The following is a 24,148-nucleotide window of genomic DNA, read 5'->3' on the forward strand; positions in this document are numbered from 1 at the left end:
CTTATCAGAAGGTGAAGAGAGAGATGCAGAGGAACTCGGATGAGCTCTTGCATTCGTTATCTGAAGTTTCCCCAGAGACAGAGACCCTAAATAGCCAGAAAAGAGGGTTTGGCTACCTAGGAGAGAGGATAGGCTACTAACACCTGAAGGAGCCTATCAGCAGGAGTCTCTGACGTCGCCTGGTGGCACTGGCCACTCAGAGCAGTCCAGTGTGCCAGCAGCACCTCTGTTTCCAAGATGGCAGAGGTCTGGAGCACACTGGAGGAGCTCTGGACACCTCCCAGGGGAGGTGCAGGTCAGGGGAGTGGTCACTCCCCTTTCCTTTGTCCAGTTTCGCGCCAGAGCAGGGGCTAAGGGGTCCCTGAACCGGTGTAGACTGGCTTATGCAGAATTGGGCACATCTGTGCCCAAGAAAGCATTTCCAGAGGCTGGGGGAGGCTACTCCTCCCCTGCCTTCACACCATTTTCCAAAGGGAGAGGGTGTCACACCCTCTCTCAGAGGAAGTTCTTTGTTCTGCCATCCTGGGCCAGGCCTGGCTGGACCCCAGGAGGGCAGATGCCTGTCTGAGGGGTTGGCAGCAGCAGCAGCTGCAGTGAAACCCCAGGAAGGGCAGTTTGGCAGTACCCGGGTCTGTGCTACAGACCACTGGGATCATGGGATTGTGCCAACTATGCCAGGATGGCATAGAGGGGGCAATTCCATGATCTTAGACATGTTACATGGCCATATTCGGAGTTACCATTGTGAAGCTACATATAGGTAGTGACCTATATGTAGTGCACGCGTGTAATGGTGTCCCCGCACTCACAAAGTTCAGGGAATTGGCTCTGAACAATGTGGGGGCACCTTGGCTAGTGCCAGGGTGCCCACACACTAAGTAACTTTGCACCTAACCTTTACCAGGTAAAGGTTAGACATATAGGTGACTTATAAGTTACTTAAGTGCAGTGTAAAATGGCTGTGAAATAACGTGGACGTTATTTCACTCAGGCTACAGTGGCAGGCCTGTGTAAGAATTGTCAGAGCTCCCTATGGGTGGCAAAAGAAATGCTGCAGCCCATAGGGATCTCCTGGAACCCCAATACCCTGGGTACCTCAGTACCATATACTAGGGAATTATAAGGGTGTTCCAGTAAGCCAATGTGAATTGGTAAAATTGGTCACTAGCCTGTTAGTGACAATTTAAAAGTAATGAGAGAGCATAACCACTGAGGTTCTGGTTAGCAGAGCCTCAGTGAGACAGTTAGGCACTACACAGGGAACATATACATGCACACCTATGAGCACTGGGGCCCTGTGTGACAGGGTCCCAGTGACACATACATATAGGCCACAAACCTATGAGCACTGGGGTCCTGACCGGCAGGATCCCAGTGACACATAACAAACATACTGAAAACATAGTGTTTTCACTATGAGCACTGAGGCCTGGCTATCAGGATCCCAGTGAGACAGTGAAAACAGTGACAAACACCCTGACATACACAAACAAACAGGCCAAAAGTGGGGGTAACAAGGCTAGAAAGAGGCTACCTTCTCACACAACCCCCCCCCAAACGAAGGACAATAAGGCTAACCTTGGCCAGTTGAGACTTTATTGTCTAAGTGGTGATAAGTAGAGAGTAGCTCTGCAATAGACTGGTTACTCCCTTTATCATCCACTATATGGTTACTTCCCTGTGGGGATGTAAACCACCCTGTTTGAAGTTTTTTAGCTAAGCAACAATGTGAAGATGTATTTTCAGAGTTTCTATCAGTAAGTTTTAGTTTAGAGCAGTGGGAATTGTCCACTGAACCTATTTGTAGTGATGGAAATGCCAGACAGGGATGCTGTCTCAGAAAAGCCATAGCTGGGCAAAAACTTTGTCCATATGGCTGGAAGAGAGAACAGGGATGCTGTTTCTCTTGGGTTGGAGCAGGGCAGGGATGCTGTCCTATCAGCTCCACACTAGGGCAGGGATGCTGTCCTAAGTGTTGTGAGGCAGCGCAGAGTTTCTGCACTAAAGTTTCTCTGGGAGGGTTGGAGGGATGCTCCATGTTAACTAAAATGGTGCTCTTTTTCTCACCAATGTTAGTTATCCCACAGAGAGGTACTTCCACCTCAGGGAGTACAGTTTTGCCAACTGATGATTCCCTTGGAACAGGTGCCACCCCAGGAGAGGTTTCTCCCACCACAGGAATGGTATCCTGAATGGTAGGGTGGTTAGGGGATACTGTGATACCCTTTTTACCTGTTGATGGAGAGGGTTCCTGAGTTTTCAGGCCTTCTCTCCTTTGCTTTTTCATTTCAGTAGAAATGAGAGGGAACAATTCCTCAGGGATGCCCAGCATGGCTGCATGGGCATAAAACTCTACATCAGCCCAACCTGAGGCCTCTAGGTCATTACCTAAGAGACAGTCTACAGGTAAGCTAGGTGATACCACCACCTGCTTAGGGCCAGTAACTCCACCCCAACTAAACTGAATTATAGCTAAGGGAAGAAACTTAGTGGAGTTATGGACATCAATAATCTTACACTGTTGTCCAATGATGTGTTGATCAGGGTGCACTAGGTTTTCAGTCACCAAAGTGAAACTGGCACCTGTGTCCCTGTAGGCCAAGGCCTCAACACCATTTATTGAAACTGTCTGCCTGTACTTATCCATTGTAAGGGGACAAGCAGCCAGTGTGGCAAGGCCAATGCCACTAGGTGTGACAGAAACTGTCTTGGGAGTGACTACCCCAGTTTCTACTATGGACCCAAAAGTGAACCCAACTACACCCTTAACTTGACTGTTGCCAGCAGTCCCACCACTAGTACCAATACTGCTAGGGGCACTAGAGCTTGATGTATTAGTGGTGGTAGGCTCAGGGGGTTTACCTGGACAGGACTTATCCCCTGGCCTATGGCCTCTGTTTTTACACACAAAGCACCAAGGCTTTTTAATGTGTGCAGGTTGGGAAGAAGAGGAAGAATTCGTTTTATCCCCACCCTCTGAAGAGTGTTTAAGATTTGAAGTGGGATCTTTGGTTTTACCCTTATCCCCATGCTTATCTTGAGATTTTTCACCATCTTTCTTCTTATTGCCATCTTTGTCACCCCCTGTATGAACTTTTCTGTTCACCCTTGTTCTGACCCATTTGTCTGCCTTCTTTCCCAATTCTTGGGGAGAGGTCAGATCAGAGTCCACCAAGTACTGGTGCAACAAATCAGACACACAATTATTAAGAATATGCTCTCTCAGGATCAAGTTATACAGGCTGTCATAATCAGTAACTTTACTGCCATGTAACCACCCCTCCAAGGCCTTCACTGCCTGGTCAATGAAATCAACCCAGTCTTGTGAAGACTCCTTTTTGGTCTCTCTGAACTTTATCCTGTACTGTTCAGTGGTTAAGCCATAACCATCCAGGAGTGCATTCTTAAGAACTTGGAAATTATTAGCATCATTTTCTTTTACAGTAAGGAGCCTATCCCTACCTTTTCCACTAAATGATAGCCATAGGATAGCAGCCCACTGCCTTTGAGGGACATCCTGTACAACACAGGCCCTCTCAAGTGCAGCAAACCACTTGTTAATGTCATCCCCCTCCTTATAAGGGGGAACTATCTTGTGCAGATTCCTGGAATCATGCTCTTTTGCAGGATGACTATGGGGAATACTGCTGCTGCCACCATGGGTATCTAAACCCAACTTCTGTCTTTCCTTCTCTAATTCAAAAGACTGTCTATCCAAATCCAGCTGTTGCTTTTTAAGCTTCAGTCTGGTTTGTTCCACCCTCAACTTATTGAGTTCCCTCTCTAACATTCTGTCATCAGGGTTGGTGGGAGGGACATTTCTAGAAACAGAGCTATGATAGGAATGAACAGAAGGAGACCTGTCCCTTACAGAAGCCACCCTAACAGCTTGGTTTACAGAAACATTACTACCAGTATGGTGAGAATAAATGCTTTTGCTATGATGTGAGACAACACTATGTATTTGGTGTGGCTCATCATCATTACCATCTATGCTAGATTGTCTAGTAATGGGCAGGCTAGGAAGTTTCTTTCCTGAATCTTTTCCTGGGGGAGTCCCTGAATCAGATTGAGAACTATTAGGTACTTTTTCAACAGATGGGGCACCTCTGGCCTTATCCTGTTCTCTAAGCATGTTAAGTAATAGTTCCAAGGCAGGATTCTTCCCTACACTCAAACCTCTCTCTATACAGAGACTCCTTGCTCTTTTCCAGCTAAGGTTGTCATATGCAAGTTTGGACAAATCAACACTTTGGCCTGTGCCAGACATTTTTAGAGAGAGTTAAAGTGATAGAAAAAGAGAAAAAAGTTTTCAGAACTTTTTGGAAAGACAGAAAAAAAACTTTTTAAACTTTTAAGAACTTTTTGAAAGTTTTAGGAGTACTTTTCAGCACTTAGAAAAGAGTGAAAAGAGGAAATGCAAAACTTTTTGGCTATGTGTATATACACTGACCTTGTTTTGTATATTTTTCTCTTATGAAAAGTACAATGACAAGAGTGGTAAGTAGTCTCAAGCACTTATCCCACCACTGCACAACCAATGTAGGAGGCTGGACTGGCTTGTAGTGAGTACCAAGGGGTACTTGCACCTTGCACCAGGCCCAGTTATCCCTTATTAGTGTATAGGGTGTCTAGCAGCTTAGGCTGATAGATAATGGTAGCTTAGCAGAGCAGCTTAGGCTGAACTAGGAGACGTGTGAAGCTACTACAGTACCACTTAGTGTCATATGCACAATATCGTAAGAAAACACAATACACAGTTATACTAAAAATAAAGGTACTTTATTTTTATGACAATATGCCAAAGTATCTTAGAGTGTACCCTCAGTGAGAGGATAGGAAATATACACAAGATATATATACACAATAGCAAAAATATGCAGTATAGTCTTAGAAAACAGTGCAAACAATGTATAGTTACAATAGGATGCAATGGGGAAACATAGGGATAGGGGCAACACAAACCATATACTCCAAAAGTGGAATGCGAACCACGAATGGACCCCAAACCTATGTGACCTTGTAGAGGGTCGCTGGGACTATTAGAAAATAGTGAGAGTTAGAAAAATAACCCTCCCCAAGACCCTGAAAAGTGAGTGCAAAGTGCACTAAAGTTCCCCTAAGGACAAAATAGTCGTGTTAGAGGAATAATGCAGGAAAGACACAAACCAGCAATGCAACAACTGTGGATTTCCAATCTAGGGTACCTGTGGAACAAGGGGACCAAGTCCAAAAGTCACAAGCAAGTCGGAGATGGGCAGATGCCCAGGAAATGCCAGCTGCGGGTGCAAAGAAGCTTCGACTGGACAGAAGAAGCTGAGGTTTCTGCAGGAACGAAAAGAGCTACAGACTTCCCCTTTGGTGGACGGATCCCTCTTGCCTTGGAGAGTCGTGCAGAAGTGTTTTCCCGCCGGAAGGTCGCCAACAAGCCTTGCTACACGCAAATCGTGCGTTTGGCGTTTTTGGACACTGCTGGGGCCCAGGAGGGACCAGGAGGTCGCAAATTGGACCTGAAGAGAGAGGGGACGTCGAGCAAGACAAAGAGCCCTAACTGAAGCAGGTAGCACCCGGAGAAGTGCCAGAAACAGGCACTACGAGGATGCGTGAAACGGTGCTCGCCGAAGTTGCACAAAGGAGTCCCACGTCGCCGGAGACCAACTTAGAAAGTCGTGCAATGCAGGTTAGAGTGCCGTGGACCCAGGCTTGGCTGTGCACAAAGGATTTCCGCCGGAAGTGCACAGGGGCCGGAGTAGCTGCAAAGTCGCGGTTCCCAGCAATGCAGCCCAGCGAGGTGAGGCAAGGACTTACCTCCACCAAACTTGGGCTGAAGAGTCACTGGACTGTGGGGGTCACTTGGACAGAGTCGCTGGATTCGAGGGACCTCGCTCGTCGTGCTGAGAGGAGGCCCAAGGGACCGGTAATGCAGCTTTTTGGTGCCTGCGGTTGCAGGGGGAAGATTCCGTCGACCCACGGGAGATTTCTTCGGAGCTTCTGGTGCAGAGAGGAGGCAGGCTACCCCCACAGCATGCACAAGCAGGAAAACAGTCGAGAAGGCGGCAGGATCAGCGTTACAGAGTTGCAGTAGTCGTCTTTGCTACTATGTTGCAGGTTTGCAGGCTTCCAGCACGGTCAGCGGTCGTTTCCTTATCAGAAGGTGAAGAGAGAGATGCAGAGGAACTCGGATGAGCTCTTACATTCGTTATCTGAAGTTTCCCCAGAGACAGAGACCCTAAATAGCCAGAAAAGAGGGTTTGGCTACCTAGGAGAGAGGATAGGCTACTAACACCTGAAGGAGCCTATCAGCAGGAGTCTCTGACGTCGCCTGGTGGCACTGGCCACTCAGAGCAGTCCAGTGTGCCAGCAGCACCTCTGTTTCCAAGATGGCAGAGGTCTGGAGCACACTGGAGGAGCTCTGGACACCTCCCAGGGGAGGTGCAGGTCAGGGGAGTGGTCACTCCCCTTTCCTTTGTCCAGTTTCGCGCCAGAGCAGGGGCTAAGGGGTCCCTGAACCGGTGTAGACTGGCTTATGCAGAATTGGGCACATCTGTGCCCAAGAAAGCATTTCCAGAGGCTGGGGGAGGCTACTCCTCCCCTGCCTTCACACCATTTTCCAAAGGGAGAGGGTGTCACACCCTCTCTCAGAGGAAGTTCTTTGTTCTGCCATCCTGTGCCAGGCCTGGCTGGACCCCAGGAGGGCAGATGCCTGTCTGAGGGGTTGCCAGCAGCAGCAGCTGCAGTGAAACCCCAGGAAGGGCAGTTTGGCAGTACCCAGGTCTGTGCTACAGACCACTGGGATCATGGGATTGTGCCAACTATGCCAGGATGGCATAGAGGGGGCAATTCCATGATCTTAGACATGTTACATGGCCATATTCGGAGTTACCATTGTGAAGCTACATATAGGTAGTGACCTATATGTAGTGCACGCGTGTAATGGTGTCCCCGCACTCTCAAAGTTCAGGGAATTGGCTCTGAACAATGTGGGGGCACCTTGGCTAGTGCCAGGGTGCCCACACACTAAGTAACTTTGCACCTAACCTTTACCAGGTAAAGGTTAGACATATAGGTGACTTATAAGTTACTTAAGTGCAGTGTAAAATGGCTGTGAAATAACGTGGACGTTATTTCACTCAGGCTGCAGTGGCAGGCCTGTGTAAGAATTGTCAGAGCTCCCTATGGGTGGCAAAAGAAATGCTGCAGCCCATAGGGATCTCCTGGAACCCCAATACCCTGGGTACCTCAGTACCATATACTAGGGAATTATAAGGGTGTTCCAGTAAGCCAATGTGAATTGGTAAAATTGGTCACTAGCCTGTTAGTGACAATTTAAAAGTAATGAGAGAGCATAACCACTGAGGTTCTGGTTAGCAGAGCCTCAGTGAGACAGTTAGGCACTACACAGGGAACATATACATGCACACCTATGAGCACTGGGGCCCTGTGTGACAGGGTCCCAGTGACACATACATATAGGCCACAAACCTATGAGCACTGGGGTCCTGACCAGCAGGATCCCAGTGACACATAACAAACATACTGAAAACATAGTGTTTTCACTATGAGCACTGAGGCCTGGCTATCAGGATCCCAGTGAGACAGTGAAAACAGTGACAAACACCCTGACATACACTCACAAACAGGCCAAAAGTGGGGGTAACAAGGCTAGAAAGAGGCTACCTTCTCACACCTTTCTCCTGTCTCACTTCTCAACCCTCACTTCTCATCCTTTCTCACATCCCTTACTCACCTTCTCTCCTCCCTCGCTCCTGATCCTCAACACTCATACCTCATCCTTTATTCCACTCACCTAATCCTTCACTATCTAACCCACTTTCCTCACTCTTCTTCACTCATTCTACACTCTTCACCCCTGATTTCTTATTTGACATCCCTCATCTATCACTGCTCACTCCCCCTCACTTCAGCAGTGACATGGTAACTGTACGAATGATGTTTCCTAAAATGGCCACCACCCTGACCCTATTAGAATATCCTCATCCATCTGTCCTCATGACACGGATCTCAAACTTCACCTTATATTTCTCACTCAACACCTCTCACTGCTCCTTCATTCTACCGCCCTTATTATAGCCTTGACAATCAATCGTTCGTCCTCACACTTCATCTTTCATCCCGTATTTCTCATCTTTCAGTCCTTATCCAGCATTCTCCATTCTTTATCCTTCAACTGTGCAGTATCTAATCCCTTTTAAGACATCATCATTGCTCACTCATCAACCCTCAGTCGTCAACTCTCATTCTTCAGCCCTCATCCCTTATCACTTATCTGTAATACCTCACGCCTCATCTACTACTCTCATTCCTCATAACCCATCTTTAATTTCTCACCTTCAATTTCCTTTGTCCTCTTGACCCTCTGATCACCCCCTCATTCATCAAACCTCCCTCCTTAACCATCATTTTGCACTTATCACCCCTCAATACTTATTTATCAATCCTAATTCCTCACCCCTAATAATTTATCCCACCCTCTTCTATTCTCACACATCATCGATCACTCTTCATCTCTCATTCCTCATCTTTTGCTTCACAGTCTTTTCATTTTCACCTCTGTTGTTTATTCCTTACTCAAGATTTCTTATCCCTCAATCCTCATCTCCCATTCCTCAATTCTCATTCTTTCTTCATTGTTCTTCAATCATTGCATCCTGTCCATAACCCCTCATTTCTAATTTTTCACTTCTTATTCTTCACCCTGCATCTTTCCTTCCTCACACCTCATTACTCACACCTCAGTCCTTACTTTTTGTGCCATATTCCTTGTCCCTCACATTTTTCACTGCTCGGGCCTCAACCCTCGGTCACCATTCTCACACTTAAATCTTTAACCATCTTTGATCACTGCTTGTCCTACACTTATCCTCTCTTACTCTTAATCCTTTCACTCCTCACTCTTTATCCCTTGTCCTCAATCACCTTTCACACCTGTCTTACTCTCTCACTCACCATTTCACACTCTGTTACTCTCATCCCTCACTCCTCATCCATCACTCCTCTTCCCTCACCCTTTTTCTTAGTTTTTTTGCTTTTACTCTTCAGTCTTAATTTCTCAACCTTCACTCCTAATCACCCATCCCTCATTCCGTTCTTTCACTACTCATCGCCTGCTCCTGATACCTCATGCAGCACTCATCTCTCACTTTTTACTCTTCATGCCTTCCTCGCAGTCCTCATACCTCTCTGAGGAGCTCTAATAAGAGCAAAACATGTCAGTGGCTGTTTTATGCATTCCAGGTTGGCTTGGTTGATATTTTTCCACTTCAAAGCTGTGATACAGTGCCTGGAGTGGTAAAATATGTTTTTATCTCGGCATGGATAGCACAAGCTAATTTTATGCCTAAAGACTGCTGTAAAAATGGCAAAAGACTTTGGCCCTCATTACAACCCTGGCGGTCGGTGATAAGGCGGCGGTAACACCGCCAACAGGCCGGTGGTAAAAAAAACGTGCATTATGATCATGGCGAAACTGCAAACACAGACAACCACTTTAACACACCGAGCACCATGGCGGTAGCAACAAGCACCGCAGCAGAAACCCCCAACAGCCAGGCGGAAGACAATGTACCGCCCACCCTATTACAACAAGCCAATCCGCCAGCTTTTCCGGGGAGGTACCAACGCCATCAAAAGCACGGTGGAAACAGTACACAGAAGGGAAACAACTCACCTCTGGACACTCAAGGAAGAACCACAACGCCATGGAGCCCGAACTGCAGATCTTCCCCATGCTGGTTTACCTCCTCCTACACCAGGAACACGAACGGTGGCAAAGACGACCACGGTGAGTACCGCACCAAGCACACAAGGGAGAAGGGAGGAAAAAGAATGACACACACACGCAACACCCCCACCCCATACACACAAACAGATGCAACAGATTACAGATACACCCCGTACCCATCAGGAATAATGCAAGGACAAAAGGAAGTGAGTAAAGTCAGTGTAATAATATACATTTCAATAAATAGGTCCTCAAAGCACAAAACAGTATCTACAATATATACAAATGGAGGGACACTGCCCAGTCCAAATAGCCTATGTGAAATGGCCCTGTGGGCCATGGACAAAGGCCCCACTTGACTCCTGCCTCAATACGGAGAAAACACTGCTGGGGCATCAGCTCGAAAATACACAGGCACCTCAGAGGGAAGGGGAACGGGGGCACCTCAGCCGGAAGATGGTACAACGCCACTGCTCCTGAAGGGAGACACATGCCCTCTGTGATGTCCTGGGGAGTGCAAGGCCACAGTCTCTCAAGTGGGTGGTTTGCCCACTGCTTGGCCCTGGGGAGTGCAAAGCCACAGTCTCTCTAGTGGGTGGTTTGCCCACTGCTTGTCCTGGGGAGTGCAAAGCCACAGTCTCTCTGGTGGGTGGTTTGCCCACTGCTTGGTCCTGGGGAGTGCAAGGCCACAGTCTCTCTAGTTGGTGGCTTCTCCACTGGTTCTGGAGGGGACCTTGTGTACAGTGTGCTTCATCCTGGCAAGGAGGGGGTGAGTGGATGCCTTCTTCCACTGGTTCTGGAGGGGGCCTTGTGCCCTGTGATGCAGATCTTGGAGGGTGAAAGGTCACAGTCTCTCACCTGGGTGTCACACCTACAGTCTTTGCAGGGGCCAGGTGTAGGAAAGTACCATCTTGCCTGGCATGTTACCCCCATATTTCACTGTATATATGTTGTTTTAGTTGTACATGTCACTGGGACCCTACCAGCCAGGGCCACAGTGATCATAAGTGTGCCCTGTATGTGTTACCTGTGTTATGACTAACTGTCTCACTGAGGCTCTGCTATCCAGAACCTCAGTGGTTATGCTCTCTCATTTCTTTCCAAATTGTCACTAACAGGCTAGTGACCAATTTCAACAATTTACATTGGCATACTGGAACACCCTTATAATTCCCTAGTATATGGTACTGAGGTACCCAGGGTATTGGGGTTCCAGGAGAGCCCTATGGGCTGAGCATTTCTTGTGCCACCCATAGGGAGATCTGACAATTCTTACACAGGCGTGCCAGTGCAGCCTGAGTGAAATAACGTCCACGTTATTTCACAGCCATTTGCCACTGCACTTAAGTAACTTATAAGTCACCTATATGTCTAACCTTTACCTGGTAAAGGTTGGGTGCTAAGTTACTTAGTGTGTGGGTACCTGGCACTAGCCAAGGTGCTCCCACATTGTTCTGGGCAAATTCCCCAGACTTTGTGAGTGTGGGGACACCATTACACGCGTGCACTATACATATGTCACGACATATGTATAGCGTCACAATGGTAACTCCGAACATGGCCATGTAACATGTCTAAGATCATGGAATTGTCACCCCAATGCCATCCTGGCATTGGGGAGAAAATTCCATGATCCCCGAGTCTCTAGCACAGACCCGGGTACTGCCAAACTGCCTTTCCCGGGGTTTCACTGCAGCTGCTGCTGCTGCCAACCCCTCAGACAGGTTTCTGCCCTCCTGTGGTCCAGCCAGGCTTGGCCCAGGAAGGCAGAACAAAGGACTTCCTCAGAGAGAGGTTGTTACACCCTCTCCCTTTGGAAAAAGGTGTTAGGGCTTGGGAGGAGTAGCCTCCCCCAGCCTCTGGAAATGCTTTCATGGGCACAGATGGTGCCCATTTCTGCATAAGCCAGTCTACACCGGTTCAGGGATCCCCCAGCCCTGCTCTGGTGCAAAACTGGACAAAGGAAAGGGGAGGGACCACTCCCCTGACCTGTACCTCCCCTGGGAGGTGCCCAGAGCTCCTCCAGTGTGCTCCAGACCTCTGCCATCTTGGAAACAGAGGTGCTGCTGGCACACTGGACTGCTCTGAGTGGCCAGTGCCACCAGGTGACGTCAGAGACTCCTTCTGATAGGCTCCTTCAGGTGTTGCTAGCCTATCCTCTCTCCTAGGTAGCCAAACCTCCTTTTCTGGCTATTTAGGGTCTCTGCTTTTGGGAATTCCTTAGATAACGAATGCAAGAGCTCATCAGAGTTCCTCTGCATCTCCCTCTTCACCTTCTGCCAAGGAATCGACTGCTGACCGCGTTGGAAGCCTGCAAAACTGCAACAAAGTAGCAAAGACGACTACTGCGACCTTGTAACGCTGATCCTGCCGCCTTCTCGACTGTTTTCCTGGTGGTGCATGCTGTGGGGGTAGTCTGCCTCCTCTCTGCACTAGAAGCTCCGAAGAAATCTCCCGTGGGTCGACGGAATCTTCCCCCTGCAACCGCAGGCACCAAATAACTGCATCACCGGTCCTCTGGGTCTCCTTTCAGCACGACGAGCGAGGTCCCTTGAACTCAGCAACTCTGTGCAAGTGACTCCCACAGTCCAGTGACTCTTCAGTCCAAGTTTGGTGGAGGTAAGTCCTTGCCTCCCCACACTAGACTGCATTGCTGGGAACCGCGTGTTTTGCAGCTACTCCGGCTCCTGTGCACTCTTCCAGGATTTCCTTTGTGCACAGCCAAGCCTGGGTCCCTGGCACTCTAACCTGCATTGCACAACCTCCTGAGTTGTCCTCCGGCTTCGTGGGACCCTCTTGTGCAACTTCGGGTGAGCTCTGGTTCACTCCACTTCGTAGTGCCTGTTCCTGCACTTCTCCGGGTGCTGTTTGCTTCTGAGTGGGCTCTTTGTCTTGCTGGACGCCCCCTCTGTCTCCTCACACAATTGGCGACATCCTGGTCCCTCCTGGGCTACAGCAGCATCCAAAAACCCTAACCAAAACCCTTGCAGCTAGCAAGGCTTGTTTGTGATCTTTCTGCACAGAAACACCTCTGCACAACTCTTCACAACTTGGGACATCCATCCTCCAAAGGGGAAGTTTCTAGCCCTTGTCGTTCTTGCAGAATCCACAGCTTCTACCATCTGGTGGCAGCTTCTTTGCACCCACAGCTGGCATTTCCTTGGCATCTGCCCACTCCCGACTTGATCGTGACTTTTGGACTTGGTCCCCTTGTTCCACAGGTACTCTCGTCAGGAAATCCATCGTTGTTGCATTGCTGGTGTTGGTCTTCCTTGCAGAATTCCCCTATCACTACTTCTGTGCTCTTTGGGGAACTTAGGTGCACTTTGCACCCACTTTTCAGGGTCTTGGGGTGGGCTATTTTTCTAACCCTCACTGTTTTCTTACAGTCCCAGCGACCCTCTACGAGGTCACATAGGTTGGGGTCCATTCGTGGTTCGCATTCCACTTCTAGAGTATATGGTTTGTGTTGCCCCTATCCCTATGTGCCCCCATTGCATTCTATTGTGACTATATATTGTTTGCACTGTTTTCTATTGCTATTACTGCATATTTTGGTATTGTGTACATATATCTTGTGTATATTTGCTATCCTCATACTGAGGGTACTCACTGAGATACTTTGGCATATTGTCATAAAAATAAAGTACCTTTATTTTTAGTATATCTGTGTATTGTGTTTTCTTATGATATTGTGCAAGTGACACTAGTGGTACTGTAGGAGCTTCACTCGTCTCCTAGTTCAGCCTAAGCTGCTCTGCTAAGCTACCTTTTTTATCAGCCTAAGCTGCTAGACACCCCTCTACACTAATAAGGGATACCTGGGCCTGGTGCAAGGTATAAGTACCCCTTGATACCCACTACAAGCCAGTCCAGCCTCCTACACCAGGACACACTACTTCCCATGGAGGCACGCAAACACACTGCCCGCCGGCAGTGACAGCTGCTCAGTGGTGGTGCTAGCAGCGGTGCTGCCTCTGGTGGGGGGAGGCTCCAGCCGTTTCCCTGCAGCCTTGGATGGCTGCCCCCTGGGGCTGCTGCTGCTGGCAGTGGTGGTGGCAGTGGTGCTGGCGGTGGTGCTGCCTGTGGTGAGGGAGACTGCCCACTGGGGCTGCTGCTGCTGGAAGTGGTGCTGGTGGCGGTGCTGGTCACGGTGTAGGTGGCGTTGCTGCCTGTGGTGGGGGGAGGCTCCAGCCCTTCCCCTGCAGCCTTGGACGGCTGAAGTGCCATGGCTGGTGTATGTTCAGATGCTGCTCCAGCACCAGGCTCCATATCCATCCTGCCTGCAGTGTCTGTGCCTTTGTCGATACCCTTGGCAGCTGGTGGTGCCTCCTTGCGTTTAGCAGCTGGTGGGGCCTCCTTGCGTTTGCCAGCTGGCGCTCCCTTTGTGGATTTGACAGCAGGTGCTCCCTTTTTACCCTTGGCAGCTGGTGCAAGCAGACTGGCTGTGTGGACGGCTGTTTTCAAGGAGCCTCTCACAACTTCAGTGGTTGCAGAAACAACAGTGGCGGTGGACTGGGTGGCTGAGGTGCTAGCCTGGGTACTGACCACCCTGGCCCGAAATGAAGGACGGTGGGAGGGGCAGGGAATAGGTCAAGGGTGGAGAGGAAAAGCTTTTTAGGGACACTGGTGCTGGTAGAGGGAGAAGGTTTGGGAGTGGAGGAAGAGGGAGTGGTGGTAGGAGGTGTCTGTCTGCTGTGTTTGGGTGCAGGGGCATGGGCTGGATGCTTTCATGAGGTGGATGGCTGTTGGGTGTCTGAGTGCTTGTGTTTGTGTACTTTGGGAGGAGGGGGCAAAGACACAGTGGGAGAGGACACAGGGGACGTGTGCATGGATGCAGGGATGGTGACTGCCAGTGAGGGTCATGTAGTGACAGGCGTGCTGGTGATGGAGGTAGTGGATGAGGATGTAGTGCATGCAGGTGTGAGTGGAGACGCTAATGGGAGAGGGAGGATGAATAGGAGGAGGGGGACACAGTGGATGTTGTTGTGTCTGCATCTGGATTGTGCTTGTGTGAGTGCCTGTGGGATGAAGTGTGGTGCTTGTGTTTGCCTGATCAACTTCTGTGTGTTGATTTGGGTGCATGTTGGTCTGACGGTGTGCTTGGGATAGGCTGGGGTTGAGGGGAATGGGAATGGGACTGGGTAGAGGAAGTTGGAGGGGCGAGGCTAGACACAGGGACAATGGCTGCCATCAGTGAGTTGGCCAGAGCCTGGAATGATCTCTTTTGGGCCCCCACGCCAGAGTGAATGCCCTCCAGGAATGCATTTGTTTGTTGCAAATGCCCTGCCAGACCCTGGATGGCATTCACTATGGTTGTCTGCCCAACAGAGATTGATTGCAGGAGATCATTAGACTCCTCAATGAGGGCAGCTGGGCTGACTGGGGCAGGGCCAGAGGGGCCTGGGACGAAGGAGATGCCCACCCTCCTGGGTGAACGGGCATGGGAAACAAGCTGAGGGGCTGCTGGGAGGGTGGTGCTGGTACGGGGGTGGTGGCTGTACCTGTAGTTGGGGTGGGCACAGAGGTGTCTGCCACCACCAGGGAACTGTCCCCTCCAGTCTCCGCCGTGGTGCTCCCCTCACCCTCACTCCTACTGGTGCCCTCACCATCGGTAGATTCGGCCTCATAGGCCATGTGGGATGCAGCTCCCTCCGTCGCTGGTGCCTCTGCTCCTCCGCCAGATGATGTTAATGCACACAAGGACAGGGTGACAAAACAAAAAGAGGGGGGAAGAGACAGAGGATACACTTGGTCAATGCCAGCAACACCAACACCGGTAGCGCACACTACACACAGGAAACAGCCCTATGCACTAGGCCATGAACTACCAGTTACAATGCTAGTCACCAGGCCATGGAGTACAATGCCTAACGCCAATAGCAGCACAGCTGAAACCCACAAGACCCTGCCCAGTAGTAGATGCCCACTAGCATATTTGGGGTTGGAGTGTATCAGACCCTGCCCACCATGGAACCTACCCTGCCATATTCATCTTGGCCTAGGGGCACCCGCAGACCCACATCCCCCACCCAGATAACACCTCAACACACGCTATTTTCTGATTCTGAAACTGTACTCACCCCCTTGTGGCTGCTGTGATGCCTTCAAGAGCCCATCCAACCCTGGATAGGCCACCACCAGGATGCGGAACATCAGGGCGGTCAGGGTACTACGGGCACCCCTTCCTCATTGGGAGGCCATCCCCACCTGAATCTCCGCCATCTTCCTTGCCCAGCGGCGCAGGTCCTCCCACTGTTTGCGACAGTGGGTGCTCCGTCTGTCAAAGACCCCCAGGGTCTGCACCTCCTTTGCGATGGCACGCCAAATACCCTTTTCCTGATGGGCGCTGACCTGCAAAAAAAGATACATAAAAAAAGGTATTAGTCATACCGTCCGGACTGTTACACTCATGGCCCACCATATTCCACCCAACCCCTTACGCACATACATTGACCACCATACATTCAGCACTCTGCCCAGGACCCCTCAGCCACCCCCCCTTACGCGAGGCTTACCCACACAGCACTCTTGCTGTGTCTCTCTGTTGGCAATTGTCTGTAGTGGTAAAGGGTTGTGGGTAATGTGGGTGTGTGTTTCATAGTGTTGTGGGTATGGTGTGTGTATGGATGTCAGGTGTGTGTTATTTAAATTGACCAATGTAGTGGTGTTTTGTAGGTGTGTCTGTATTTTGAGCGCAACGGTATGTACTGCCAATGGTTTACTGCGGTTGAATGTACGCCGTGGTGATTCGTGGGTTATAATGCTGTGGGCCTATTTCTGTTGGCGTAATGGTGTGGGTTTTGGTACCGCCATTTTATCACTGACCTTTTGTGTGGCGGACTTGTGTGTGTGTGTGTGTATAGTGGTAGATTTCTATGTGTGTGTCATAATACGAGTGGTGGTATACCGCCGCGGTTGCGGTATGTTGGCGGCAGTCAGCATGGTGGTAAGCGGCACTTACCGCCAATGTCATAAGTCCTAAGTCACTTTCTACGTTGGTGTGGATGTAACTGTACAAACCTATGCTTAAAACCTTTGCTAGAAAAATGGACATTTGAGGTAAGAAGATTCAGAGTGTCAGTGGTATTGTAAGGTGCTCCATAGTTAAGAGGTGCTCTCCATCTAAGTTTGGGAACTACTCAGAGTTCCCTGTTTTTTTTTGCATAATTTATGTGGCACTCAAATCCTGAAACATTAAAGCAATAAAGATATATGCATAGGTCTGTGTGTACACACAAATATATGTATGTGTGTGCGTGTTTTTTTTTTTAAAGGGGAACCCCCTTTTATATTCCTTACCTCCCTTTAGCCACTTCCTAAACCACTTCCTAAACCATAAAAATCGCTCTTACCTAACCTTACCTGTACCTACCCCTCACCTAAAAAATTATCCTTACCTCCCTTTATCTCTATGCGCACACACAAAAAAATGATAATTTAGAAAAATACTTATCTGCGTGATAAAGTACTGTGTGACAAATATAGGACTACTTACCTGCCCTGTAAATAGATGCATGTAATGGATGCGTCGTGAAGGCTGGTTCCTTGTTTTATATTCTGTGAAATGTATAGTGTATTAATTATAGTTAATTCATTTTAGTCCGAATCATGTCCTTTCAGAATATGTAATGTTAATTTCACTATGTAAAATTAATTTGAAAGCAAATCAACATAAATTCAATCCACTCCACATTCCTTTAAACAGGAGTCATAATAATTTAAACATGCCTTGTGTTAATTTCAATATGTGCTGTATTATTTTCAAAGCTTGCTACATTTATCGCACATAGTTTCATATTCATTTAAAAAAGTGTCATATTTATGTTAATGAATGTCATATTAATTTTGATATGGGCCATAATAATTTCACGAGGTGTCATATTCATTTCAAAGTGGTTCCTATTCATCTTAACGTGTCATATTCCTTTCAATGAATGCCAAATGCATTTCAAGGGATGTCATAGTCACCTTAACACTGCCATAATAATTTTAACATCGGTCATATTCATTTAAACATATGTCATATTCATTTTAATATATGCAATATTCATTTTGATGTGTTCGTTTCAATGGATTCGTTTCAAAGCATAACATACTCATTTTGACAAGTTTCATTTTAATTTCAGCATTGGTCTTATTCATTTTAAGGCATGTTGAATTAATTTCAATTTGGCTCATATTCACTTCAGTGCACGTCATATATTAATCTTAGCATGTGTCAAATTCCTTTCAATGGATGTCTCATTCATATCAACACATCATATTTATTATTAACATGAATTATATCCATTGCAACATGTATCATAATCATGTCAATGTGTATCATATTACTTCAAGGCAAGCCGCTTTGATTTGGAATAATGTCATGTTTATTTAGAAGTTACTCGTATTCATTTTAAAATATGTCAAAATAATTTCAGTGAAGCTCATATTATTTCAACTCAACTCATATTCATTTTAAAATGCTAAATTCCTTTAAATCAATTTTCTATTAATTTCAATGGATGTCATATTCATATTAACACTTGTTGAATTAATTAATTTTAAGATGCAACCTATCCATTTTAACAAAAATATTCATTTGAATATGTATCATATTAATTCCATGCATACCAGATTCATTTTGATAAATGTCAATGAGAATTTCAACTTTGATCATACTCATTTGAAGGCATGTCAAGTTAAATTCAATGGGGCTCAGCACTAGGGGTGTGTGGGGAGCTCTGCTCCGCTGGCGGAGCTAACGGAGTTTTTAGAATTCCGTGCTCCGCTTGGAGCACAGAGTTATCCAAAAAACTCTGCTAGCCCCACCAGCAGAGCTGAGCTCACCCGGTGCGTGCTGCACCCCAGGATGGGCTCCACAGAGCAAGTGCAGACAGTCTGCACTCGCGATGTGCAGCCAGTAACTGGACTGCAGAGCACACTGAAACAGAGCTAGAGGGAGGCAGCCGCTGAAGACTTTGCCATCGGAAAAGGAGGAGAGGAGGACTCCCTAAAAGACCCAGGTAAGTCCTTGTCTCTTCCTTTTGTTGTCATTGTTTGTGCACACTGGTGCACAAACAAGGACTGAAACAGCAGCTTTCGCTGCCTACGGCCCTTGCCTGAATTCAGACCAGAGCCATAGGCAGTGAAAGCTGCCGTTTCAGGCCTCTTGTGCACCAGCCTGTCCCATGTTTACTGTACATGGGACAGGCTGGTGCATAACAGGCCTGGAAGCTTTTGCTGCCTATGGCCTTGGCCTGAATTCAGGCCAGGGCCGTAGGCAGCAAACGAAAGCTGCCATTTCAGGCCTCTTGTGACCGGCCTGTCCCGTGTGCACTGCACACAGGACAGGCCGGTGCACTAAAGGCCTGAAGCAGCAGCTTTCACTGCCTAGGGCCCTCCTGAATATTCCCGTTCTTGGAAGCGCTAGGCAGGGCCAGGCCTGGCTGACCAGACCCAAACCTGCCTTGCGCATCCAAGATCCGGCACATTTAGGACTCCGTGGGTCACGGAACTCTGCCCGCCACGGAATTCCACTGAGTTGTTTTCAACTCTGCTGAATTCCGTGGAGTTGGACTTCATGAACTCTGCCCATACCTACTCAGCATAAACCATATTCAACTGAAATTATTGCCTAATAATTTCTGTATATCTCGTATTCAATCTGGGTAATATTAATTTAAACACAATTCATATTCATTGCAACATGTGTAATGTTCATTTAAGTGTATGCTATATTATTTTCAGTGTGCATTATATTCTTTGCAGGCTACAATATATTAATTTCAGTACCTTATTTTCATTTAAATTGGTCATATTCATTTTCATTCCAAAATATATCATATTTCTCTTGGCATATGCCAGTCATCTCAAGAAATTTCTCATTCTTTTTGATTAATATTGTATTTGTTTAGTATTTCAGTGATTGCTATATTGTTTACAGTGAGGGCCATATTTATTTCAGTATGATTGATATATAATTCAGTATATCTCTTTTTCAATTCGGAGTGTGTGTTATTCATAATAATCACTTAGTAGCAGATTCACTCTGCCAGGTTTCCTATTTGTTTTGGTTCAAATCAGATTCACTCAGCCAGCTATATTTATTTTGACACATATTACATTTATTCTGGTGTGTGTCTTGCTAATTTTGCAGAACGCTTTGCATTTCAGGAGCAGTCCTATATGGAGAGTTGTAATGTTGACATAAACAGCTTCCTATATATAATGCTTCTACGTCTATAGAAACACCCTCGGCCATGTATAGGGAGCGAAAGATAACTGGTTTTCACTTGGTTCACTAATAGCATTGTCATCAGGGAAGTGGGGCATGCAAGTTTCTAAGTTCATGACTTGAATCTATCACTTCTAACAATTCCCACTCAGTGCAATTGTATAATCTAATATACTAAACTGAAATGCAATGCAAGTGTGGCATTACAGAGAGGTACACTGTTTTGGCATCTAGACAGTCTGTATCTTATATAGTAGGCTGTCTGACCCAAGCAATAGCAGACATCTCAACCCCTTTTCACTAATAGGACTTTGTAGGTCAGTGCAACTCTTGGTGATCCTTCACAACACAGGAATTTACCAAATGAAAAAGGAAATGTCTATTTATCTGGCCGCAGGCAAAATAGTACGTGATCTCTGCAAGATAGCCAGTGGCCAGCTAAATATTTGAAACTTTTCTGTTTTTCTGACTAAGTATTAGAGATTGTGTAGTATTTGACCAACGGCCAAATCAATAGTGTTAAGGAGTTCGTTATATATCCAGACGTGAAGGAAAGGGGACTCAAGTCAATGGCAGGGTGGTCACCATCTCGTGATGGGGTGAAAGAAAGTTAAGGAAGCATTTGAAAGTATCTGCATATATAAATGTACAAAGGTTAGAGCATGGATTAAGTGTCGATCTTTACAGGTAAATAAACAGGAAAATCTGTTTGGTTAAATGTACATTAATATAATATTAAAATAAGAAATGTAGGAGTCAAACGTCTGTTTCAGGAGCTTCATAATAGAGCAAACAAACACTATGCTTCAGTTTGGGAGTATGTGACTGTCTGCAAAGAATAATGAGTATGCTTTTACTGCATGTTACTTGCATGGTTCCTTCACTCATGAGGCTACATTTACTTTTAATGTTCATTGTCTTCTTTTTTATGACATTTGAGGGCTGGGCTCATTTCGGGAATCTTATGGAAGGCCTTGGGCTAGTTGTGGGCTTCTTTTTAAGGAGGGTTGTGATTGCTTACCATTTCAGACCTGGCAACACAGCAACAAGCACCACATGGAGGAAATACAGAGAGATTGGTGGTATCTGGGCCACAGAGGGAGGGGAATGTACTTAAAGCAATTAGTACTAGGGGGCACAATGCTTTGGAGAACTTGCAGGAGGTACATTTGGTAAAACACAATAGGACTCCGTAGAACTGGGGAAATGACTGCAAGGGGCAGGTATGAAAAGTACCTGTATTATTTGGAACTCTGGAAGGCAAAATTGATATTCACATGCCAATACTTTCAAGAATACAGGCACCTTTTCACAATGCCATCCTTTGAAACGGAGGTGAGTTTACTTTCGTCCAGCTTCTTACGGAAAGCAAGTCCAAGATCCACATCCTCTTGAGAAAGATAAATGGCAGAACTTTGCAAATCTAGGCTCTGCAACTTTTCTTAATGATTACTGGTAAAAACACTTGGTTTAAGTATCCTTTTCAGTGTGGACACGTACAGAGTATATAGGTCGAGAAAGATGTGGAGTGCATCTCCAGATTCTAGCTGAAAGATTTTATTAACAACCTTTATGTCTTGAAGAATAGGCTTTAAGAAAGTAAGGTAAAGTAGGTTTGTCTCATCGTGATACATTTCCTGGAGCATCCTTGCTGCATAGCAGTGTTCCACATAGGATGCTGTGCTAAAGTGTAAGCTTAAGGCATCATATTGTTCTAATAAACGCTCTACCCAATCTGCCATCACTAGCCTTCGTGTTTCGCAAGACAAAATTATTTTGGGGCATGCCTCCGTCCAATGTCAGATACAATTCCCTGTAGTCGGCCTGGCGTTTTGGGGAGTGGGAAAACCAGTTGTATGTTTCTCTGATCATGAATTCTACATTGCTTGGAATGCTCCTTATTGCTTTCTTTGCAATGATGTCCAGGGAGTGAAAAATGCAGTGCACAAGCTGCAAGGAAGGTTGCTTATCTCGCAACAAGGTGAATGCTGAGTGATGCTTTCCGCACATGACGCTTGCTCCATCTGTGCCTATGTCTATTAAATTTTCAGTCTCAAGGTAACAACTTTCAAGCAAGCTTAGCACTGTATTTGCTATATCTTCGGCACAGGCCTGATTTAATTCTAGCATTCCAAGGAAGGTGCTTACTAATTTTTTATGCTTTATGCTGAACTACTTCACACAAATGCAAAGCAGTTTTTTTACTTCAATGTCTGTTGATTCATCAGTTAATAAGGAGTAAGGTGATGTTCTGATATCTTTCATAATTTCGTCTTTGAAGTATGGGCCCAACACAGAAGTAATTAGTGCTGTTCAAATGGTACGGTGCATTCGGAAGGCAGGGAATTCATCCTTCAAAATGTCACCATATCCATCTACATTATTTATGGATGTGCAACAAGCAGTTTGTATGGCAAACCTAATTTCTCTTCTTTTCTGGTAATTAGATATTGAAGGGATGGGTTGTACAAAGGATGCCATGGAAGCACTTGCTGAATTACAGCGAGAGCGGTGTTTTGTGGTTGCTGCATGTTGCTTCAAATCATTATAATGGGCACGCAGGTCTATATGGCAGTACTTGCAGGCCACTTTGGAATTATGCGATTTGACAGGGGCAATCCATCTTTTTAATTCAGGATCCAACTCCCACTCTTTTATGTATATTTTTTTATATTGTGCCCACTTGCCCATGGTGCAGCAATTAAACTGCCAGGTCAGCTGGGAGCTGATCAATGATGAACTATGTCAAGAAATTGCAATCAGTGTCCCTAGTTCACTGATAATCATGTGCAAAGCAATAAAAAAAACACTATCTAGAATTGCCAATGGTTATTGAGCATGCCTCTACTTTAAGTGTCCAAGGATGTCATGTACTTTTTTTGGGGTACAACACAGGTGAATTCAATGGAAATACAAAGTGGTGTTGACTCTGCGCTGGGGCAAGTGTTTTGTTTCAGGGCAGACAATTGACTCTTTGGATTTGTCATGTTTTGAAATGGAGAATGAGACAAAGGATGGCAACTCCCTTGTATTCAAGGTTGAATAAGAGGTATGCTCTAGCTTTCAAACTGTTTTTATAATAAAGCAACAACTCACTGATAACAGCAAAAAGTGATACATCTTAAAGGTCTACCCCTCAAACTTACTCAACTTTTCATGCCGACCTCAAGTTTGTGGAAAGAAGACCCAATCCTGTTTTCCCTTTGCATTTTACAGTTCAAGTCCTGTTAATCCCAATATAATGTCATCCCCAACGTGCAAAGATAACATTTGTTACATTAGCTCCGTCATTAACATATGATAATCAACACCCTCCCAAATGGATTCAAAGCACAACCTATGTTCTTTTCACTGCCTTTCAGATGCACACAGTAGATAAAGGTGAAATGCAAGTAGCCATCTAGCATTCCCAGTGTGTATCTGCAGTCTGCTCTACTACTATTCTACTTTCTGGACTTTTCATTAAATGGGCAGCAGACCAACATTTCACTCATTTCCTGCCTCCTTCAGATGTACTCAGGCACTACCCATACACTTGTTTTAGCGGGCTACCTCTACCCTGGACAGTGGAGGTCAACAGGGCCCTGCAGAAAAATACATCCTTGTGTGAGGTGAAAAAGGCTGTTTGCGTGAGGCTATAGACACCCTTCTGCAAATTGCTACCAGAGGCCAGAACACAGTGACCGAAACTCTGTGAACTTGAACTTAAATTATTGGTAAAGGCTAGTGTTTTGTGTCAAATGCAAGTAATGGCTACACTGAGCAGAGCATGACTACAAGTGATGTCAATCATTTAGGCACTAAGATCACGAACAGAACAATGCAGTGAGGCTGAGCACTGACCATGTACCCTCATTTCGCTTAGCTCAGCCAATGAGACCACATTTGTGCTTGCACTGTTTGCAACTAGAGTCAAATAAATGAATAAATCAGCTGAGCACACAGCTCAAAGTGCATTAAAAAAAGTATGGGAACAGTGATGCTTCATGCAATGGGGCGGGGTTAAACGTGTGGCTATAAACAAAGCAAAATATTCTCTTTCAGGTAGCCACATACATAACTCATGCCGTAAAATAAAAAATAAAAAGTTAAGTTAATCACTGTATATTATGAAACCTCTATTAGTTAATGCACTGAAAGGTCTGTGTGTAACCAAAAAGCCACAGAATGAAATCTTCACTGCTGCA

General features: G+C 46.4%; 1 protein-coding gene across 1 annotated transcript in view; it reads left to right on the top strand.

Annotated features, from left to right (window-relative positions):
* The window catches only part of LOC138259476 (cytochrome P450 2C28-like), a 1,060,791-nt gene that overhangs the window by 147,439 nt on the left and 889,204 nt on the right, over positions 1-24,148 (top strand). The gene's annotated exons all lie outside the window — the stretch shown is intronic.

This window comes from Pleurodeles waltl, chromosome 9 (assembly GCF_031143425.1).
Source record: "Pleurodeles waltl isolate 20211129_DDA chromosome 9, aPleWal1.hap1.20221129, whole genome shotgun sequence".
Lineage (NCBI taxonomy): Eukaryota > Metazoa > Chordata > Amphibia > Caudata > Salamandridae > Pleurodeles > Pleurodeles waltl.